Below are 19,702 nucleotides of genomic sequence, written 5' to 3' on the forward strand. Positions count from 1 at the left end.
GGAGCTGAGAAAGATGTTGCCTCTCCTAACTGGTGCTGCATCTGTTGCAGAGACATGGTCCCCCCAGTGCCTCTTAGGCATCACCAGCCAGCAAACCTCCACTTTCAAGGACACTGTGCAGTTAACTGCTGGAGCCATCACCAAAGACCAAGATTCAATGTAGTGTCCCCCTCCTCTCGCCCCCTTACATTGCCCTCTTCTCCATTCTCTCCTCTGCCCCCCAGCAGGAGCCATCCCTAGGACAGGGCTCTTAAGTGTTAAGTGAGCTGAATCTCTCTTCTTCTCCCCTTTTTATTGCTAGGTTCTCCACTGGGGTCCCCTTCCTCATTATCCCCCTGCCCATCAGCAACCCTACACCGTCCTTCACCTTCCCAAAACCAATTGTTTCCCCTGTCCACCCCAAATCATGCTTCCTCACCCAAGTGCCTGCCTTACCCTTTGCTTTCCCCACTCCATCCCCCATCCCTTACATCCCCTGCCACCCATTCCCACCATTCCGCATCCCAACCCTTCCTGTGTGAAAGGATGTGTGTGGCATGCACGTAAGTAGACGATGCAATTGGACTGAACCAAGGCAACACAGTCGTTGGAGAAGGAAAGCAGGGAATCAGAGTCTTCCCTGTCCACCATTACACCTTTGACCTTGTAGCACATTTGGTTGCTCAGTTCCCATACATCTGCTGGTACTGGAGCTAATGTTGGTTCTTCTTTATCCTGACCATGTGGGACCTCTACTTTCCTGGTCAGTTTTGGGGCCATGGGCAGGAGCCATACCTAAACAGTCCTGAATCAATGAAAGTGGGGCCTAACTCCTCCCAGCTGGTACCCCTCTCCCTGCCCACCCTTATCCCCACTCACCTCTTGACCCTAGTGCCCCACCCCCCCTCCCTGTCCACCTGCTGGCTCAGCCCTTCCTGTGGGAAAATATGTTCAGGTGAAGGAACATGCATGTGTTCACATACAACACACAGAAGTGGTGCCAGACTGGTCTGAATCCAGTTGTGGTGGCCGCAGAGAAGGAAGGCCCTGGCTCAGAGTTTTCTCAGCATCCCTTCCCAGCTATGACTTGTAGAGTTTCGGGTTCCTTGTTTTCCCCATGTCCACTGGCATTTATGGGGTTGGAGGTGCAGCCCTTGCCTCCCTCTCTCAACTGGTGTTATGCTTGGCACAGCCACTAGGGGAGCCTGAGGGATCTTCAGCTTCACCATATGACCTTCCTGCTCAATGTGGGCCCAGCTGTGGGAGCTATCTTCAGAGGACCACATAAGGTACATGAGCCCCTCTCCTTCATTCCTTGTTTTGTAATTTCTACCCTGACCCATGTGGGAGAAATTTCAGAACAGCCCCAGCCCTGTTTTGAGAAAATTTGGTTCCACCCCCTCTTCTGAGGCTTCTATAACATCTGTTCCACCTCCTCTCTTGGCTGTGGCCTGTTTTCCTGGGGATTATGGGACAAGAGCTGGGGATGCTGCCACAATCAACAACCCACTATAGCTTCAACTGCAACAAGGAGGTTCTGCATATGGACCTCTTCATCCTCACCTGGTACGCTTCCATCTTTCTGGTCTGTTTCTTTCCAAGTGATGGTGCCATCCCACATGCCCTGGTTTCGAGGTAAGTGGACCACATCACCCCTACTTAGAAACTGATCTTGGGAGAAAGGTTGTGCCCCTGTGTATACATTCATACGAACACACAGACATGATGCCAGATTGAACTGGAGATGCTCAACAGGACCAAGAGAAGGGAGGCCAGATCTTGTAGTTTCTCCCCTCCCCAACTTGCTTTCTCCACCATGGTCTGTGTATCCCAAGGTTATAGTACTGGAACTGTGGATGCTACTGTCCTCCTCAACCAACACTCCTTCTGTCCCTGTCTGACATAAGTGGGTGCCCTTCCACTCTACAATTGAGGGAACAAATTGCTGGTAACGGATTTTGTGCATTAATGCATGTGTTTACTGGAATGTATGCAGGTTGTGCCAAAGTCGCGAGGCAGGTGCCACATTAGACCTAGGAGAAGTAAGGCCAGGTCTTGCAGACTGCCCCGAGGTGGAGCCCAGTTAACTGTTCTTCACTTTGTGGACTGCATCTTGCTGGTTCCTCCCAGTAGTCCCAGTTACTCTCATCCCAGATACACCAATTTTGTGGCCCTTCTTCCTCGTTTCTGGGAAATAATCCCCGGGTGGGGTTTTTTGTGTATGTGATTGTAACTGTGCATACCAAAGCTTGAGGTACACACATTTGCCTCTTCCTATTAAATTGTGGTTTCAAGGGAAGGAAGGCCATACGCAGAGTATTTCAGGCTTCGCTTCCAGGCTATAGACTGCATTGCCCTGGGTTATGTGCTTAGAGCCTGCAAAGATTCTGTCCTTCCAAACCAGTGATCCACCTGCTACAGAACATGATGAACTCATTTTCTTTACTTTTTTTAATACTGTAGAGATTGTTTACAATTACATGAGAAAAGGTTTACAATTACATGAGGGCACATCCCTTCCAGCATCTGTTATTAGAGTTATTTTTATATTAATAAGTTTTTTATATTATGAAAAAACCATACAGAAGAGTAACAATGACATTAACAAGGTAATGAGTACATTTCTTATCAAGAAAGAAATGTACATGAGTACATTTCTCATCAAGCATTGTTGCCTCCTCCTTTGTTTTTTCACTACCATCCCTTCCCTCCCATTTCCACAACTATACATCCCTAACCCCTGCCTAAATTGTAAAGTTTATTTTTTAACAGTGTATTGTACATCTCATTATTACAATGGGTCAAGTTGTATCCCTTATTAAACATTTTGATTTTTTCCCTTCCCCTCCCCAAATTATACCAACATCGAATACAGTGAAATGGGATAGACCGTGGGGGAGGAACATACAAAGCAACAAAAAAAAATCACATGGTACCTTATAGGTACGTTAGAAAAAATAACATTAAGGGCAAAAAAACATCTGTCCCAATCTTGGGGTGCATTTCACATACTTTCATCTTATCATATCATAAGAACATAGCTTCTGACATTTTCTACTTGTCCTAGACATATACTAATTATTGTAAATAAGGGAAACCATGGGAACTATGTTTCTGTGGGCCTCGCTTACTTCACTTAACATAATTTGTTTCCAAATCTTGCCCTTTCCTAACAAATTGGGCTATATCATTCTTCCTGATGGAGGCATACAATTCCATTGTATGTATATACCACATTTTCATGATCCATTCTTCTACTGAGGAGCACCTGGGCTGCTTCTATATCTTGCGTATGTTAAAAATGGTGTGATAAATATCGTTGTGCTGGTAACCTTAGTATGGCTTTGTATGTGATCATTTGGGTAAATGCCCAAAAGTGGGATTGCTGGGTTATAGGGGAGCTCTACGTGGAGTCTTTTGAGAAGCCTCTATGTTACTTTCCAAAGTGGTTGAACAAGTTTACACTCCCACCAAAAATGCAGTAGGGCTCCCTTCTGGGCACATCCCCTGCAGCATATGTTGTTAGAGTTCTTTTTTGTATTAATAAGTTTTTTATATTGTGAAAATACCGTACAGAGTGGTAACAATGACAAGAGCAAGGTAATGAGTACATTTCATATCAAGCATTGTTGCCTCCTCCTTTGTTTCCCCTCACTATCCCTTTCCTCCATCTCCCTCCCTGGCCCCCCAAAGTTGTAAAGTTCGTTTTTCAACATAACATCTTGTACATCTCATTGTTGCAATGGACCCACCTGTATCCCTATTTAAACAATTTTTTTACCCTTCCCCTCCACAAATTATACCAACATCAACTACAGGGAAAACATGGGTTATACCATGGGGGAGGGAAATACAAAGCAAAAAAGAAATCATCTTTTAAATATGTTAGAAATAATAGAAAAAAAAAACATTTGAGTCCTTATCTTGGGACTCATTTAGACTAACTTCAACTTGTCAGACTGCTTCTGCTTGTCTCAGACATATTCTACTTATTGTAAGTAAGGGAATCCATGAGACCTATGTTTCTTTGGGCCTGGCTTACTTCACTTAACATAATTTTTTCCAAGTCTTTCCATTTCCTAAAAAATGAGGCAGTATTTTTCTTAATAGGAGAACTGTCTTCAACAACCTTTCCCCCTTCGACCCCAATTTGATTCCAGTTCAGCTGCATTAAAATCTTGAATTCAGAGCAAATCTGGGAAACCCTGGTCACCATGCGGCTCAGCAGGACCACACATTTAGGGCAGTAGGTGAAGTCAGCTACTGTGTGGGAAGCAGAGCTTTTTGGTTTAGAGGATGGTCGCACATCCACTCTCACATAGAACTTGGCGGAGCACAAAGCACTTCCATACTTGCTCAGTCGGGTCCATCCACCCTTTTGTTTGGGGGGGGGGGTCCGGTCATGGGGCCTGAACTCTGGGCCTGGGCATTGTCCCTCAGTTCTTCAGCTCAAGAGTAGCACTCTACCACTTGAGCCACAGTGCCACTTCTGGTTTTTTCTTTTTGCTTATGTGGTGCTGAGGAATCGAACACAGGGCCTCTGGCATGCAAGGCATGTGCTATACCACTGAGGCACCTTCCCAGCCTCAAAATACTGATGAAATTGATTTTTTTTTTCAGTCATGGGGCCTGAACTCTGGGCCTGGGCACTGTCCCTGAGCTCTTCAGCTCAAGGCTAGCACTCTACCACTTGAGCCACAGCACTACTCTACTCCAGTACCCTTGGTTTCTGATTTTTTTCTTCAGTATTGAGTATGGATTCAAATGAAGAATTCAGATGACACCTGACTGCAAAAATGTTTATAAACAAATAAGCCTAGTCTTCTTACATTTTGGCATAAAGCTGTGAACTTCATAACTTTGTAAAACAAGGTATAGAGCAAATACAGAGGAGAATAAAGTATATTTACTAAAAAAAATGGGGCAATTGTTGGTGGGAGTTTAAACTTATTCAATCAGTTTGGAAAATAGTATGCAAGTTCCTCAAAAAACTGCACCTAGAGCTCCCCGGCGACCAAGCAATCCTACTTTTGGGCATTTACCTGAATGATCACAAATAAGACCATACTAAAGCTACCAGCACAAGTATGTTTATTGCAACATTATTTACCATAGCTAAGATATACAACCAACCCAGATGCCCCTCTGTAGATGAATGGATCAAGAAAATGTGGTATATATAAACAATGCAATTCTATGCCTCCGTCAGAGTTCTTCATTATAGCCATTCAAACTGGGGTGAGGTGGAATCTCAATGTTGTTTTCATTTCTTTTATGTCTAGAAAGGTTGAGTATTTCTTCATGTTTCTTTTGGCCATTGTTACTTCCTCTTTAGACAAGTTTCTCTATAAGGCTTTAGCCCACTTATTTATTGGGCAGTTGTTTCTTTGACTATTTTTTGTGGCGCAATTTAATTTTTTGAGCTCCAAGTATATTTTAGATATGAGACCCTTCTCGGTTTTATGGCTAGTGAAGATCTCCCAATACGTGGGCTTCCTATTGATCTTGTTAGCTATGTGCTTTGCCATTTAGAGTCTCTACAGCTGCATGCAATCCCATTTGTGTGACCTTTATTTGATTTGTTGTGTTTCAGGGTCTCTTTAAGAAAATTTTGACCTGTGTCAAGAAGAACTAGGGTTTCTCCTATTCCCTACTTTAATGTTTTTAGTTTGTCTGCTCGGACTCCGAGGCCTTTGATTCATTTGGAGGTGATTCTGTTGCAGGGTGATATATCCAGATATAGCTTTAGTTTTCTACAGGTGATTAACCAATTTTGCCATTTAGTGAAGATGCAGTCTTTCTTCCATTCTATTTTTTTATCTCCCTTATCGAAGATTAGGTGGCTATAGATCTGTGTGTTCATTTCTGAGGTTTAATTCTATTCCATTGATCCACGTAAGTGGTTCTTCTTCCTTCCTGACCTGTAGAAACCCAATTTTAGTGCAGGGGTTGTGAGGTGTGTCTTCGATGTTAATAGAACTTGGCTTTTTATCTCTTGCTGTCACTTACTGAATAATAGATATTAAGTTGTAATATACACAAATTTGTTGGTATTTTCCTATTTATATTTCCTTTGGGAAATAATTTTCCATTCTTAAAACACTCACTTGTTATTCGTTAAAATTCCATGAGTTGTTTTCTACCTTTGCGTCCCTATTTGTTTTAGGAATTGTTTGCAAAGGATTTAAGTAATGGTGTACTTTGTATTTATTCATATAGATAGCTAGCTATCCTAGTGGCTGTTTATTGCATAATCTAGTATCTGATCTCAAGTTCCCAGGTAGGTTTGGTTCTTTTTTCTCTACTATTAACTTACTGTGTTTCTTCAGCTTTAATATCAGACTGTCTTGATTACTGTGTTTCAGTGTGATAAATTTTCATTTCAGGTGTGATGTGTCCACACTTGTTCTTCCTCATTCTTTGGGTCTTTGATCTTTCAGAATCCCTCCCTTCCTCTATTGTTGGAGACCAAACCCAGGTCTTCTGCGTGGATGGCAAGTGCTCTAGCACTGAGCTACACTCCCACCCAGCTCTTAAGTATTTGAAGCAACAGTCACTGGGTCTAGGTGAGGGTTTTTAAAGTTTCCCTCCAGAACTAGGTTCTCTTTACTTAAGGTCCTTGACTTTGGTCACGGAATAAGAATTTCCAGAGAAGTCACCATGGCAAGAAAAGTTGGCATAGCTTTATTGAGTAAGCAAGCAAACAAACAGCAACAGACAGATAGAAGCACACTCAGTATGTGGGTGCTGTCACAGAGAGAAGCATAGAGCTGCTTGACATCAGGGGAGTTTCTCTAATAAAGCAAAGTCTGTCATAAAGTCATGCAGGTAATTGTTTATTTTGTCTTTTTCACTCTTGGTGTTAAACCTTTTGAATTCTTGATTATTTATTTGGTGACTCACTCTTTAGTATATTTCTTCCAGGAGAAAATACATTTTGCCATACAACAGCTGTTTATCCTTAAAATGAGGAATGCAGCCTGTTGTTTCTCAGGGTGTATTTAGAAGCAAAGAAGATGTGCTTGCATGTCTCTAAATGTCTTGTTTCTTTTTGAGTTCCTGTCTGCCATTCCTCAAGGCTTATTTTTCCTAATTGATGGTGCCTCCAATCTATACAAATTGCTGTGTAGACTTATCATAGTATTGGATTCAATGTCTAGATTGTTTTGATGGAAATTAATACCTACTTGATGCTGTGTATTGCTGCTAACAATTGAGCCATGGTTCTCCTTTTAGCTCTACTCAATTATATTTCTAAGTTTTAATTTTCTTTACAATGTAAGCTGTATTTTTTGTTACATAGTTCTTAGTGTGCTTTTCTTGGGTTGTTTTGGTATGAACAACACTGGGGATTGAACTCATACCTCTATATGGGAAGAAAGCACTCTACCACCTAAGTCACAATCAGCTATGGCAGATTTTTTGTTTGTTTTTCTTGGTCAGGAGGCTTGAACTCTGGGCCTGGGTGCTAAATAAACCCTCAACTCTTCATGTCAAGGCTAGTGCTCTACCACTTTAGCTACTGTGCCACTACTGTTTTCTGCATGGTTGCTTGGAGATAAGGCTCTCATGGGCTTTTCCTTCCCAGTCTGGAGTTGAACTGAAATCCTCAGATCTCAGCCTCCTGAGTAGCTAGGATTACATGTATGAGCTACTGCCACCCGGCTGTGGTAGTATTTTTTTAACAATTGAAATTATTTATTTTTTTCCTAATTTAAATTAATATTTTGAGCCATCTTCCCAGCATTTTTTACCTCTTTTTTCATCCCATGGAATTGTGTATAGGACCTTTATATGTATGTATGTGTGTTCATGCTTCTGTGTACATATGTGCCAACACTGAGGCTTGAATTTCTGTAACTTTTTCCAAGCAGGGTGGACACTACACCACTGAAGAAATGAGCCATATCTTCAGGGGTTTTTTTGCTGCTTAATTGATGGTAAGCATCACTATTTTGCTATTTTCAAGGATTAGGTTTTGGAGGGCAGTTCAAAGCCAAACTGTGCAGTCTCCTTACCTCTTCCCTCTAATAAACTACTCAGGAAAAGCTGCAAGTATCACTGTGGCTCTAGGGGTAGAGCACTAGCCTTAATGAAAAGCAACTGATGTACAGTGCCTAGGCCTGAATTTAAACCCTGGGGCCAACGGGTTAAAAAAATAACAAACTCTGAATTGTCTGACCAGTCAAGCTTTAAACCATGATCCTATCTATCTTAGGTCTGAAATAGCTGGGATTACAGGTTTGAGCCTTTAGTAATAGTAATAGTTTTCTATTATTATTATTGACAGATTCTTTAAAAAACACATAATATGACTAACAGTGGCTCGTGTTTATAATCCTTGATATTTTGGAGGGTGAGACAAAAGAACCTCAGTTTGATGTTGGGCCCAATGACAGAATGTCTGAGTCTTATTTCCAACTAACAACCAAAAGTTTGGATGTAGAACTGTGGCCCAAGTTTTAAAGTCATAGCCTTGATCAGAAAAAGCTTACGGACAGTGCTCACGCAATGAGTGCAAGTCCCAGGATCAGCACAAAAAATTAAAATAAATACAGCAAAAAATAATGCCAGGTATCACTATGGATAGTTTCCTACTTTTCCTAATAGCCACCACAAAGAAAAATAGACAAACCAACAAATTGTGTATCCACAGGCCGATGAAACTTTGGCTGATATATCTGCACTAATTATATTTTTAAAAAGTCTTATACTCTTTCATTTAGAAAGTTAGCCTAAAAATAATGACTGTTGAAGAGAAATTGTATGTGATGACTACTTCAATACATTTTTTAGTTTTATTAAAAGGAGATGTCACCTATTTATCAACTTTTAAATATATATATATATATATATATAGCATTATTAAATAAATTTCAACTAAATATTAACTTCACTGTCCTCTAAATTGAAGTGGTGACCTATATTTTATACCAGAGTGAGTTATTTAAACATTAGGGAGATAATTGAGGCAATGAAAAGGGGAGCAGGAATAAATGTTCCTTTCAGAGCAACTTGGTTTGAGGCTGACCACCAAGGTAGGTCTTTAAGAGGCCAGGGTTGTTTCTCATTCCTAAGGTGCCTTTCCTTGACTGGTCCTCCTCCCCTTGAGTCTAAACAAAGGAATTGCTTATATGTGTGAGAACAGCAGCAGCTTGATTTAAGGTTTCCTTTAAATCATCTTTCTTATGTTTAAATGCAGGAACTAGAGAAGTCACTGGCTGCCTGAACTCTAACTTTGAAAGAAATTCCAAGTATGAAGTCCAATCTAAGCCGCCACATTGTGGAGGAGGACATGGTGGTGGCAAAGAACAGATAGAACTCTTGCACAGAACATGCACATTCGTCCTCCTGTGTGTAAGTCAGTAAGTCTGCCGATAGGAAACTGCAATGTCCAACATTTCAATGTTAGAAAGAAGCTTTAATTTTGTTACAGTTCTTTTTCAGTGGGATCCCTGCTTCTCCACTGTTCCTTTAGATTCTGTAATTTTAGAAGGCAGCAGCATGCTTAACAGAAACAACCCTTCCTTCCACAGCACTGGATGCTGCAAGTCTGTACACATTTATGGAAAGTTTTGAAAATATCAGGGAGGAGAACAATAAGAGGGATGACATTATAATGGGGTTCAGCTATTATTGCTTAGATGGTGACAAGTGTTGTCTGTATGTTGACAAGCCTCTGGCCTTGCTTGAGCAACACTTCATCTGAGCGTAACAGCAGGGGTCATACTGGGCTCCTCTACATACACATATAATCAATTTCTTTTTAGAAATGGTGGGTTTTGTAATCTATTAGAAGCTATCAGATTAACTGCTTGAACTCAAGAGCGTAGAGGTACTTAGCTGTTCACTGCTACTCAGGATAGTCCAGGTTAGAATGTCCCACAAGATCTTAGTTTTAGCAGCTTTCAACCGTGATGCAGTATCAGGTGATGAAATCAGACAGGAGTTCGGTCTACTTCTTCCACAGTGGAGGTGGTCAGGGTAACTATGTAGATTTTCTCCAGGTGACTGTCAGGCTGTAGCAGCAGCAGTGGCTCCAAAGGACTGTCACACTCGTGTTGGGTTGCAAATTCCTACACAGACTGGTTAAGGATACATTACATAGGCTTGGCAGGCTGTGGCCCCGTTGGTTTTTAATACTGTTTAGACAATAGCCTAGAATAATTTACCAAAGTGACAAACGTTTTACTAATCAGATATTTTGGTAAACAGACACAGAAGACTTAGATGTAATCATCTCTGACAGATGCAGTCTCCACCTTTGCACACCTGTTAACACTATTCTTTATACCTTTTTCTAAAAAGTAATAATAATTATTATTTTATATATTTTGCCTCATTTTTCCAAAATGGACTCTGGACTCTTGTTCTTAAAAGGGGGGTTATGGGCGAAGGTCCATCTTCTGTAAGTTCTTCAAGCTGACATGAGGGGCGTTGATCCTACCTTGCCAGGAACTTATAAGCTTAGCTTATTTTACAAAGAGGCTACTAGGGTAAGATTTCACTAAGAACAATATTTTAACTTTTGACAACTCTACAGACCATTTCTCCAGCTACAGCAGTGTAGCTTGTTTAGCACACTGGTTTGCAAAAGCATCTTTCTGGATGACTTACGAATGTGATCTCTCATGACCTTACAATGCCTAAGTTATCTGTGCAGGCCTTTAGAAAGATGTCAATAGAAACACACTCAGTTTTATAATCCCCCCATTTTTTTGGGACAGATGAATTTCATGAGGCTGGTGTCAGCTCAGTTAATGCCAATTAGGGCTTTTAGCACATACAGGACTTGGGAATTAAACTATCCCTCACAATTTATAACTTTAGCTCTTTACTACTATCACAGAGGATTGGCAAGTTAATGTCCCTTACAAGGTAGTTAGTCATGGACATTAGGAATGCTTACAAACTATCTTCTCATAACCTCCTGGCTCTGACCAATTTGTGAAGGGCCATGCACAAATGACTCTAGGATATGACATTATTTCTGCCACCCAAGCAGTGGCTTACTGCCTCTGGATGCCCTTCCATTGATTTTGTCCCAGGAGTGTCTTCTCCACACTGAGATAAATCCCACATTGGCATTTCCCTTAGCTGGTTGCTGGACTTGAACTTGGGTCCTGATTGCTGTCCTTCAGCACTCCAGCTCAAGGCTAGCAGTCTGCCACTTTGAGTCCCAAAGCCACTCTGCTTGCAATTTCAGCACTCTGATGGCTGATTAGAGGTGACAGTCTCGCAGGGATTTTTTTTTGCCTGGGATGGCTTTGAACCTGTGTGCAGATCAATGAATCATATATATATATAATTGTGAAAATACCGTACAGATCAGTTACAATTACACGAGCAAGAAAATGAGTACATTTCTTATCAAGCATTGTTGCCTCCTTTGTTTCCCCTTCCCATCTCCTCTCCATCCCCCCCACCCCCCACACCAAAGTAGTAAAGTTCATTTGTCCACATAACGATTTGTACATCTCATTGTTGCAATGGGTCCACCTGTATCCCTATTTAAACTAAAAGACCACTTTACTCCAATTAAAAGCAACATGGTTTTCAACATAGAAGTACTTTTAAGCATGCTCTTACCTGGAACTTATTAAGAGCCAGAGTTACAACTGACAAACTTGTAAAATCCTCTGTGCTTTTCTCTGGGCTTGCTGGAAACTGTTAAAAAAACAAACAAACATAAGAGCAAACTGGAATAGCAAAATTATTTTGGTAATCCTAATTTTTCCTTTGTGCACTTTGGGGCAAATATTCAGAATGATTTTACTTTTAAACTTTATATCCAAAAATCAATTCCTACTTTTTTAAGCCTCTTCTCAATCCCTTTTAATACTTTATACTTTAGTTTTCATTTGCATTTCACAAAGATCCCTTGAAATCTTGAGGCCAAGTGTCATTCATTGTCTCCTGGCTGCTTGATTTAAAACAGATATACAATAAAATTTTTAAACACAAATGATAAATTTTCCCTAATGCAAGAATTGCAATCACCATCACTGTACCAAGAAGCTAGACTTAACACCTTTATGACTTGTAAAAACATATCCTAATTGTAGAAGATTATTGAAAGCAATTCACATTATACAAATAAAATTTTAATCCTCTTTATAACACCTCTTTAATTTAATTTTAACACATCCAAGGAGCAGTTTTAGGAATACTAATCAGATCATCACAACACTAATTTTTACCATCATGTTTCCAGTGTCTAGCTACAGGAAAAGGGATAGAACAAAGATGGGCCACTTGGCTCCTCCTATGGAATGGGTACACACCCAATCTGAATCTTTAGGGTTAGATGAACTGTTTGTGCCAGCTTGCCCTCTTTCACCATGCGTGGACTCCTCCCAGGGCCCATCTCACCATTTGTGGACTCCCCCCCAAACCTGTCCCACCATATATGACCAGCTGAACTGCATTTCTGCCTCACCCCTAAAGATAGGTCTTTTGTTGGCTTCTAAGTTTTTCCCCTTTCTTTTCTCTTGGTTCTTGAATGAAATACACAGTTTTAAACAGACAGTACAGGTAACGTCTTTGACAGTGTTAAACTAACTTTATATTTGTATTTCCAATATTTATCCACAAATTTTAACTAAGGGAACTAAATCTCAACCAGCCAATACATTTTTGTTAAGGCAGATAACTTGATTACAGTGTAAACAGCTTTGTGCATTTTAAAATATTAGATTTCAAAATACCAGATTTTTAATTTTCAAGTTAAATAATCCTTAAAAAGCATTTTATGCTTTTTTTTAAAAGATTCTTCAAAATATTTGGTAATATCCAAACCTCAGAACCTTTTGAATTTTAAACTTAAACGTACCCAATTGTTATGATATGCTGACAATTCTTATCTTGAACATGTTCACACACATAAAAAACACACTCACACTGATCTTAAAGTGCACAAAAATTAACATCATGTACGTACAATTTCTAAAATCTTCAGATAACAAGAATTTAAGACAAGATTTTCCTTTTTTTTAACACCTTTGTTGAGCTTCATTTTCCCAGGGCTTGAATGTTTCCTAAGGCATTTCACCAAATAATCTTTTGAATACCTTTAGTTGGAGGAAGGCTGGGAGGGGGGGTCACCTGAAACTAAACAGGACCAGCTGAATGTCTCTCAACCAGGCTCACAGCAGTTTACACCCTCCCCTCAGGCAACCTCCATAGGGAGAAAATTCAGTCTGAGGCTTGAAGGAGACCAAGCTAGTCCATCAAACTTCCATGCCTCACAGAGGGGGATAAAGCAGGTCTGATTAAGCCTAGCTGGAGGCTGGAACTTTTATTCTCCCAGAGATGTTCAAATAAATAACAAAAACACAAACACAAAAACTAAGAATCCTCATTTAAAACTAGAACCAATTTTAAAACAGGACAAGAGAAGAACCAAAGTCTGAGTTGGGGACTAATTGGCCCCATCTCATCCTTACCAGAACTCTGTGCTGCTCCCACTTAGGAAGCTGAATCCAGAGTCTGCTGAGTGAGCCTGCAACTCGCACCCAGAACTTCCCTACCTCAGAAAACATAGAACAGAAAACACACCAAAGTAAACAAGACAGATAAGTGGCCACAAAGACAAAATCAGATCTCAGTGAATGCGGCAATATCTCACCACCATTCACTCACCAAGGGACTCGAACCCCATTTGCTCACCTCCGGAGGATTTTTCTTTTAGATTCCTGCAAACATTGACCCAGGGGCCTTCTAAGACAGAGGAGAATTCCCTGTCATCTTGGGTCAAGAGAAAGAAGTCCCCTCAGACTGGCAGGTTGTCCCCATGCTCATACCCTCAGCCGAGGCCTGAGGCTGAGATCTAACTGGGGACATTTGCAGGTGGTCAGAGTCATTTTCATAATTGACAAAGAAGCAAGTTACAAAAGTAGAACTAGCAGGGATTTTTGTTTGTTTGTTTGTTTTTTGAAATATTTAAAATGAAGTAGGACAAGGTCTAGGGATGTCCCAGGAGTGGACTTACTTTGTCCCATATTTTTCCCATAAAGTAAATCCAATTACAAACATGGCAAGCAAAAGCAAAAGCACAATGAGACACAGACAGAAACGATTATACACAGAATGAGGAGGGATCCCCAAACCAAAAGTTACTTTTTCTCTCAACCTATTTTCTCCACAAGCAAGCCCCCATCCAATTAGGACTGCTAAGACTGGTGGAATTGAGGGGTCCAGGAGTCCCTGGACCTCCTTGGCTGGAGGGGACTCTCTTGCTTTCAGACTCATTCAACTTTTGACCTCATTCTGGCGACTTCGTTATCTAGGTCAACTGCGCTTACGTTGAGGATTTTCTCAGAACTTCTCTCCAACAGCTGAGTGCCCACACACTGTCTTCCATGCCTGGGACTTCAATCCCCCTCCGTTTGGAGCAGCTAAGAACTCTATCCTGGATGATCCCCATTAAATGTAGTAGGAAGACCCCTACTCAGGCAGGCAAACCCACCTAGTCATCCACAGTGACAGAGCCCACCACAACAAACTTGTTAACAAAGATGCAACTCTATTGAGGAAGTTCCTACTGTGACCAGTAAGAGCCACAGCACAGGATCGGGAGCTGATACTGGGACCCCTAGTGACCCCATTCTTTGGTTTTTAAAGGCAAAAACCTATGAGGTTAAGCCTGGTCACCCTCAGTTGACCATTGGGATCATAACACAAACAAAGGATTGTACAGTCATACCAGACCACACACAGGTGGCCAATAGGCAGAGTTTAACGTAAGCATGTGCAAAAGGCAGGGTTTATGGTAAGCAAGTGATGTCAACAGTTGGAGCCAGATTACAACCTGTTTTATGGGTTAGTCTTTAACTGGTCAAGGGTGGGTTAGTTTGTTAAGGGGAGGGGGACCAGATGGATTTTCTTCATTCCAGGAAGTAGGCCAACCAAGTCTAAAATCCCTAAAACAAAGGCCTAGATCAAAATGAAATCATACCAGCTTCGGCCTCATCTCAGGGTCCACTTCAATTACTATTTATATAAATGGGGTTTTTAAACAATCCTATTTAAAGGAAATCCACACATTGGGCTGGGAAGGTGGCTCAGTGGTAGAGCACATGCCTTGCATGCATGAGGCCCTGGGTTTGATCCTCAGCACTACATAAGCAGAAAAAAAAAGCTGGAAGTGGTGCTGTGGCTCAAGTGGTAGAGTGCTAGCCTTGAGCTGAAGAGCTGAGGGACAGCGCCCAGGCCCAGAGTTCAGGCCCCACGACTGGACCCCTCCAAAAAAATAAAGCCACTTGTTGACATTCACTGTAAGTGAGTTCATGACAGACAAGGCTAGGCATTATGATATACAGCAAGGACCGCACTGCAGGATATAAAGTGCTCAGGATAGTACCATTCAATTGAGAAGTAGTAGACAAGCTCTGGCACTCCCGTTGCACTGCTAGCAATGGGAAGGCTTAAACCTCTTCCTCCACCAAGTCTTCTTCAAATTCCCCTTCTTCACCAGTAGTGGAATCTTGTCACTGCTGGTACTCAGACACTAGGTCATTTATATTTCTCTCATCCTCAGTGAACTCCATCTCATCCAGGACTCTTCTGAGCAAACACTGCTATTCTTTTAGATACAATTTGGTGAAATAAAGGGAATATTTTCAATGTTTCTGGGACTCTAAAAATCACACAGGTTGTAAAGTAAGTAAAGACAATGTGGAGGAAGATACATTTTAACCCAACTAAGTACTTCTAGAAATGAAAAACAAACCCTGCCTCAATACTGGAAATGTAGTTACTTTCACAGGAGGGACAGGATCACAATGACGTCAGAGGGAAGCTAAGCTGCAAGCACTTGTCTGAACCTTGCTCACACGTTGCTGTGTTTTCATTTCTGGTGTCCTGAAGTGGTTCCCTGTTATTGCCAGGCCTTTGAAATGATCAGAAGCCCTGAAACCTTGCTGGAGGTTATCTCTGCTGGCTGTTCTTTCCCTTCAGAGGCTGCTCTGTCATGGAGGGCTTGCAGAGTGGCACTGATCTGAGTTGTTTGAGTGGCCAGGTGCATGACTCCCATGGACTGGAATAGGTGGGTTATGTGTGGATGATATCTAGATGGATAAATGCTCTGTCTAGCAAAGGGAACTGGGGTGCCTTGATGTTAGGACCCATGGACCATTATGACATGCCAAATATGAAGTTGTATGCCCTAAAGCTCTGGGCAGAGGCTAAGGTTCCAGGCTCTAGGTCCACCATGATGTCCCTAGGAACTTATTTGTTGCCTGTGGGAACAAGTGTTGACTTATACCTATATTTGACAAGGAACTTAGGGGAAGAGCTTATGATTCTAAGTGGCTCTCAGCATTTATTACAGAAATTACAGCATTTGGGACATGGAAAAACAAAAGAAATCTTGAGCATGAATCAACATGCAAAAGGTTTCAGCAACTTTAACATTTGTAGTTGTCTATTTCCATGAATATTCATTCCTTTGTTTGGGCATGGTGGCCAAATTCTCAGCTACTAAGGAGGCAAAGATGAGCATCAGGGTTTGAGCCTTACAGGGCAAAAGAAATATGAGAACCACTTTTTTTTGGTTGGTCATTTGGCTGAACTCTGGGCCTGGGCACTGTCCCTTAGCTCTTCAGCTCAAAACTAGCACTCTATCGCTTGAGCCACAGCCCCACTTACAGGTTTTTTTCAGTGATTTATTGGAGATAAGAGTCTCAGGGACTTTCCTGTCCAGGCTGGCTTTGAACCCTGATCCTCAGTTCTCAGCCTCCTGAGTAGCTAGCATTACAGGCATGAGTCACCAGCGCCTATAAGCAAGAAACTTTTGTTTTTTTTTTTTGTTTTTTGTTTTGTTAATTTTATTTTATTGTAAATGTGCTGCATTTAGGAGTTACAGTTACATGAGTAAGGAAATTACATTTCTTCTCAAAAATTGTTACCGCTCCCTTTGTTGTTATCCCACTATCCTTTCCCTTCCCCAATTAGCTTTCTCAAGAAAATGAGACAGGTGCCAGGCAACAGTGTCTCATGACTGTAATCCTAGCTACTCTGGAGGCTGAGATCAGAGGATCGCTGTTCTAAGCCAGCCCGGGCAGAAAAAACCATGAGACTCTTATCTCCAATAAACTAACAGAAAACCAGAAATGGCACTGTGGCTCAAGTGGTAGAGCTGCTTGCCTTGAGCTGAAGAGTTGAGGGACAATGCCTAGGCCCAGAGTTCAAGCCCCATGTCCGACAAAAATAAAAGAGCCAAGTGTGGCTATTCAGCAAGTAGATATAGGGGGAATTCAAGTATAAGTCTTTCCTGGGGAAAAATATACACAATATATATTTTTTGTCTTATAATGTTACAATAATGGTTATCAAATAGCGCATATCCCTGTATTCAAATACTCAGAAGAAACTTGGGCAATTACTTGCAATTAGCCATTTAACCTGAGTTGGCCAAAGGGACATCAGTTAAAATGATAAAATACCAGTTTGAAAATGCCCCCTTTTCTAAACATTCACATAAAGAAAACTGGCCATCTTGCTGGATATACAGGATCTAATAAAGACACAATCTAAAATATTGTTCATAGGAGTGACACAATCCCACACAACCATTTTCAACCAAGGAACTAGAAGATTGAATCTTAGACGTTACTTAAACAATATTTACACAAAATATCAAGGTGAGAACATCCCAAAATGTAGATCCACAAATCAAATAAATTAAATAGCTTTATCCTTTTGTTTGAACTTGTTTATTGGTTTATTACACACGAAAGCCAAGTTTCCATGATTCTGTTTTTATACCCTAATGTAGAATGGAAACTCTTAATATAAAATTAAATGAACTTTACATTGACTGTTACAAAAATTCAAAATCTAATCTGTAGACTTCAGTTAGGCTGTCTGTATTAGGAAAGACAATATTAATCATTTAAAACAATGTTTACACATTAGTTTTTCTACATCAGAAGAATGCTTTCTTACTTTAAAACCTTAAAAAAATCATTGTTGGCTAAGTATTCATAGTCAAAATGCTCAAGACCAGAAGTGTTATAGATTTCAGGGTGAGACAATTAGTTTATACTTTGTAATTTGGACTATTCTCATGCATATTAGTGACTGAACATCCCTCTTTAAAATTTTAAAATTGGGGGTGGGAAGGTGGCTGAGTGTGGCTGGTGGCCTTGCATGCATGAGGCCTTGCGTTCGATTCCTCACCACCACATAAGCAAAAAGTAAAAAGCCACAAGTGGTGCTGTGGTCTAAGTGGTAAAGCAATAGCCTTGAGCTGGAGAGCTCAGGGACAGCATCCAGGCCCAGAGTTCAGGCCCCACATCCGGACCCCCCAAAAATTTTAAATTTTGAATTAAAATATTTTTTTTAGAAATGCAATCTGTGTTTTAAAGAGGGCAATGTAACTGGACTCTGGTTGCTGAAGCATGTAATTCTAGCTACTCAAAGGTCTGAGAATTTAGGATCACAAATTGAAGTCAGCTGGGGCAGGAAAGTCTGGGAGACTCTCATCTCCAAGAAATTAGCCAAAATAGTTGGTAGTGGAGATGTGACTTAAATGGTAGAACATTAGCCTTTAGCAAAAGAAGCTCATGGTCAGTGCCAAGATTTTCAGCTTAGAAGGATGACTCGCACACAATAAAATGGCATTGGGTTGTATTTGTTTTTTTTACAATTTTTTTATTTTGAAAATACCATACAGAGGGGTTAAAACTACATGAACAAGGTAATGAATACATTTCTTATTGAGCATTGTTGCCTTCTCCTTTGTTCCCCTTCTATCCCTTCACATTCCTTCCCCCCAAACACCAAAGCTGTAAAGTTCGTTTTCTACATAACGTCTTGAACATCTCATTGTTGGAATGGGTCCACCTGCATACCTTTGTGAACAGTTTGATTTTTCCCTTCCCGTCCACAAATTATACCAACATCACATCCAATGAAAACAGGGTTATACCATGGGGGAGATACATACAAAGCAACAGAGAAATCTTCTTATAAATATGTTAGAAACAATACCAAGAAATAAAAACATTTGAGTCCTTATCTTGGATTGTATTTAAATTCCCAAGAGTATACTCAAAAATTAAGATATCTGGTTGAGTGGCTCAGGAGGATACAGCACTTGACTTACAAGATGAAGGTCCCAAATTCAAATTACAATACTACCCTTAGAAAGGCACCAACTCCTTCCTTGTTTCCTTAGGGAATTATTGTGCCATGGTATGGGAAGCCAGATGGGAGACAATCACCAGCTGCCTCATTGTAATATACCTTGATTCTCTGCAGCTGTAAGCTGCTGTCTCCATAGTAGTTTCCAGTGCAGTCAATGCTGTGCTCATCGTTTAGTATTTCCTAAAACTGAGATGGAAAGAGAAGTGTATTATGGCCTAGGACGTTAACTGCCCGAACAATGCATTTTAATGTAACTATAAGAAACGCGTGTCCTGTTGACACTATTTGTAAAAAATGATTACATTTTCTAAATTAAAAAAGCACAGAAATTGGTGGTATTTTAGTTTTGTTAATCTCTGTGATCTGGCTGAATAAAAGACCTCTACATTCTTCTATGAGTATTCCATCTTATATGACACCATATTCTGTTTAGATTCTATGATGAGAACGTGGACATATATGGAGATAATATTGCCGAAGCTGTATCTTTTTTTTAATTTATTTTATTTTATTTTTTTTTGTGAACATACTGTACAGAGGGGTTACAATTACATGGGCAGGATAATGCGTACAT

The 19,702-nt window shown here is 40.7% G+C and overlaps 1 pseudogene; it reads left to right on the plus strand.

Annotated features, from left to right (window-relative positions):
* The first annotated feature begins 1,447 nt into the window (after positions 1 to 1,447).
* The window catches only part of LOC138809255 (myelin protein zero-like protein 3 pseudogene), a 35,051-nt pseudogene continuing 16,796 nt past the window's right edge, over positions 1,448 to 19,702 (plus strand).

Source organism: Dipodomys merriami, unplaced genomic scaffold (genome assembly GCF_024711535.1).
Source record: "Dipodomys merriami isolate MVZ:Mamm:240054 unplaced genomic scaffold, mDipMer1.0.p SCAF_1024, whole genome shotgun sequence".
NCBI classification, from domain to species: Eukaryota; Metazoa; Chordata; class Mammalia; order Rodentia; family Heteromyidae; genus Dipodomys; species Dipodomys merriami.